The sequence below is a fragment of the Labeo rohita genome, unplaced genomic scaffold (assembly GCF_022985175.1).
Source record: "Labeo rohita strain BAU-BD-2019 unplaced genomic scaffold, IGBB_LRoh.1.0 scaffold_709, whole genome shotgun sequence".
Lineage (NCBI taxonomy): Eukaryota > Metazoa > Chordata > Actinopteri > Cypriniformes > Cyprinidae > Labeo > Labeo rohita.
The window spans coordinates 37,948-42,057 of NW_026129644.1; the positions used below are offsets into that span (position 1 = coordinate 37,948).

Genomic DNA, 4,110 nt, shown 5'->3' on the forward strand with positions numbered 1-4,110 from the left:
TACACTACTCGACACAACTCGGAGTGTACGACAGATAGGGAACGTCTCGGTTACGTATGGTAACCCTCGTTCCCTGATGGAGGGAACGGAGACGTTGTGTCTCCCATGCCTGGCAGCTGGACCGCCTCTGAGTGAGTTGAGACGCTCGGCTCCTCAGATCAGAACTAGTGAGCAGATGCACAGGCTGCCCTACTTGTACCCGGATGGCCGGGGCGTGGCCAGCTGTGAAAATCTGCACACCCAATTTCATTGGCCTGTTTTCTATACTGTCAGAGGTGTTTGGGCTCCCAAGAGCGACCCCTAGTGTCGTACACTACTCGACACAACGTCTCCGTTCCCTCCATCAGGGAACGAGGGTTACCATACGTAACCGAGACGTTTTACTATAGTGACTGTAGTTCAACTATAGTATTCGTAGATTTCCATGCTTACCACTACAGTAAACACATATTAAACCATGTGTAAACAAAAATATAACCTAATCATTTGCAATTAAAGCATATTGAATGTTAAAATGCTTTTCAAAATTAAATTTAAGTGGGTATCTTTAGCCATTTTACATTTAGTAATTTAATAACTGAGAAAGTTTCGTAGTTTATACGTTTAGTGTAGAAGTACCATATCAGTATCAGTATCGACAATACTGGCCTTTAAAAGTGTCGGTATCATATTGAAAACAAAATAAGTGACGTTGCCCATTTACTATTTTTGGCTCGTCAAGGTAAAATTTTAGCATAACAGATGTAATGGCTTTAAAATTTATCCAGGTCTAAAAATATTTATGATGCATATAAGTGATTTAGTCACGTGTAAAACCATGCAAATCATTTAGCTAAATATTAGCCTGAATATTAAATTGGTAAGCAAGCTAGATTTTTCCAAACTGCCAGCTGTGGGGCAAAGTGAGCCAAATGCTGTGGGGTAAATTGAGCCGGCATTTTAACTTACATTCCCATAAAGCACTGAAGTAAAGTTAAATCTCTAAAGTATAAACTGGTATTTTAATGTGATACACAACTGGTTTAGTTTATCATTTATATACACATACTATTTGATAGGGACAGTACAAGTTTTCTGGTAAGAGCCAGAAGATGCTTTTCATCAAATTATTATCAAATATATCTTTCCATCTGTAGTTCCTAATGCCCGGTTCCACATTTCAGAAATGGTACCATGCCAAAAATCTTATTAATCTTATTAGTATCAGTAACATTTATTCCTTCATTTTTATTCAGTTTTTATTTAATTTTACTCAACAAACTCTCCGTTTAGTCTGTTTTTGGGAAGGTTAAAAGTTTGGTGTTCAACAACATTTTGTTCCAGAATTGTGAACAATTCAAAATTGAAATTTAAACTTCATGTGATTGGTTTTATTTTAAGTTAGCTTTAAGAAAAGAAATGTGACTTTTTGTTAAGGAAATTTGATTATTAAATTAGTTTTTGAAAGAAGTAAATTATCTTGAATCAGATTCAGTCAGATGGGCAGTTTTCACCGAGATGGTTCATCTTACCCCCTGACTTGGGTCAACCTACCCCTAACCTGGGGCAAATTGAGCCAAAGGAACACTTTGTAATAAGAAGCCAAATTTTTAGATTTGACCCTTTGTCACAAAATTATTCACTGATCATTTCAAATGATACACTGTAAAAAGTTGACTTAACTTAAAACATTTTTTTTTGAGGAAACCCGCTGCCTTAAAATGATTAAGTAAGTAATAATTGAAAAAAAAAGTGAATTATCAAGTTCACTTAACATATTATTATTATTATTATTATTATTATTATTATTATTTTTTATTTTTTTTTAATCATTATTATTATTAGAATTTTAAGGCAAAGGGTTTCCTCTTTAGATAAGGATGAACTATAACCATACATTCTTTGGACATTTCTGAAAGTTTTTGTAATTACACTGGGTGTCTTTACCTTCACATAATCATAATAGTCATGGTAGAATGATAACCCGGCACAGCGAAAATATCCCCGCTCTCCCTCCAGTGATCTACAGGAAGACTTTCGTAGCTGTCTCTGAGGATCTCTCTCACATCTCTCATTATGTCAGTGTCCTTGATTGCAGGAGTGTCTCTGATGATCTTCTTCATCCACTGTTTCCAAAACAAATCACACTCTTTCTTCAGTGATTCTGCATCATGTGTTTTGTCTCTGAGTTTTAAGGCGAGTTCTTCGCTCTTTTCATAGAGAGCATTTACATAATATCTCTTCTGAGCATCAGTCTTTTTCTTCATGTTTTCTCACTGCTTAAGAATCTCATTTAAATTTCTTTTTGTTTCTCTCACAATGTTTTCCTGAAGCTTTTTGATTCTAATTTCAAATGATGTTTTCCACTGAATCAGTATATCTGCATATGTGCCGGTCTCAAAGAAATCAGACATTGATTTTTCCAATTCTTCATGTGCCGTCTTCAGCTCTCTGTGAAGATCGGTTACCTTAACCTCATTAATTTCATAATTTTCTATTTGTTATGTGATTCTGAGAGACAATCATTTATGGCTCTTCTGAGTTCTTCAGATACATCTGACTGATTGCTGTCTTTCATGACCAATCTTGAATTTCCCTTTCTTTGTCTTCATTACAGTAGATTCATCCTCAGCAAAAAGACAAATGAGTTGAATTGAAAAAGACAATTGGAACAGGTTGTGTATCCTTTCTGCATTCCTGTCCAGTCGTGGCAGAAGAACAACATTGACTGAGCTCATTTCAGTGAAGATCTGCAGCTGTTTCTCATGGTCTACCTTTTCAAAAAAGTAATGACAGTTACTTTTTGTTTCCTTTATGTATTTAATCCCATTTTATTAACCAATGTCTCTCCTGCTGACCTTTGTTGATCCAATTCAACTATACTAATAAGCAAAACATACTTTTGTGCTTAATTTTTCTCAACGCTGAAGAGTGTTGGACTTCCTTCTCCTACAGTTCTACTGTACAGACCTGAATTTACTTTTCCTTCAGCTTTTACATTTGCTAAAAATCAAACTTTTTATATTAAAAACCAAAAAGCAAGCCCTGCCCAGATTTAAAAAGTAACGTAATTAGTGACACATTTCTTTCTATAAAAAGTAACGTAATTAATTACTTTTTTAGGGAGTAATGCAAAATTTGAATGCACCGCTTTTAAAAGTAACGTTCCCCAACACTGCATAACACAAACTATCAGTTTTCAATTTCTGAAATTACTCTCTGTACTGCAATGAGTGTTATTTTAGTTCAGAATATCACACCTAAATGTGACACTATACTAGTTTAATGTTGTGACAGACAGTGTTATGTATTTTTCCAGCTTTAAAAGATGTAAAGTATGAAGGACAAACAAGACAATTATATATAAGCAAATTGTGATGTGTTCATCAGTGAACATGAATCAGTTTCTCCGTGGTTCTCTGAACTCTCACCTGTAGTGAATAATCTTTAGCTGATCAGCCAGATGGTTTTCTTTCATGTTTCTCAGGATGTCCAGTGTGATTTTCCCAGCTCCATCTCATCCACAACTTCTTCAGTTTGTCACTGCTTAGATCCTCCAGTGTCTCTAGAATCGGGTGTGGAAGAGACGTCATCTTCTGTCTCTGATTCACTTCTGTTGGACAAGAAAAAAAGATTTGTGCTTTTGCCATACTGGCACTACAAGAACAGCAGTTCTTACAATCATGATGACGGTTCTATAACGTGTATTAGGGTGGACATAACATCTGACTGAAGTAAGAGACTGATTCATTTAATTCCAGACTTGTTGCTTTCACACAGATTAACCAAATCATTAATAATTCAAAAAACAACACTTTGAATTACTGGATATAAATGACTGTATTTATTTAAAAACTCACCAACACTACTGTATCAATCAGGCCAGTGGCACATTTTTCAACTGTATCATTAAGGCAATACAGCGCTCAGTAATGAGGACTGATGGAGCCATAATTCCTGGCAGCCCTAAAACTTCGAACAAACATGATTAAATTGCTTACAATTACTGATGTTTGTAAAGGTATTGCTATAAACAGATGAGAAGATGGCACTAAATGAAAGGTTATCATAATTTCTCATGGTGGACATCTTAGCTTTAGTTGTGCGGTAACAACTTTTTGGGAGAAAATT

At 35.3% G+C, this 4,110-nt stretch overlaps 1 long non-coding RNA gene across 1 annotated transcript; it reads right to left on the reverse strand.

Annotated features, from left to right (window-relative positions):
• Positions 1-2,645: 2,645 nt before the first annotated feature.
• LOC127161659 (uncharacterized) lies at positions 2,646-3,501 on the reverse strand. Its single transcript, XR_007827128.1, has 2 exons — positions 3,411-3,501; positions 2,646-2,753 (listed from the first exon to the last, which is right to left on the reverse strand). It is a non-coding gene; the product is annotated as an uncharacterized LOC127161659 (long non-coding RNA).
• Positions 3,502-4,110: the final 609 nt, after the last annotated feature.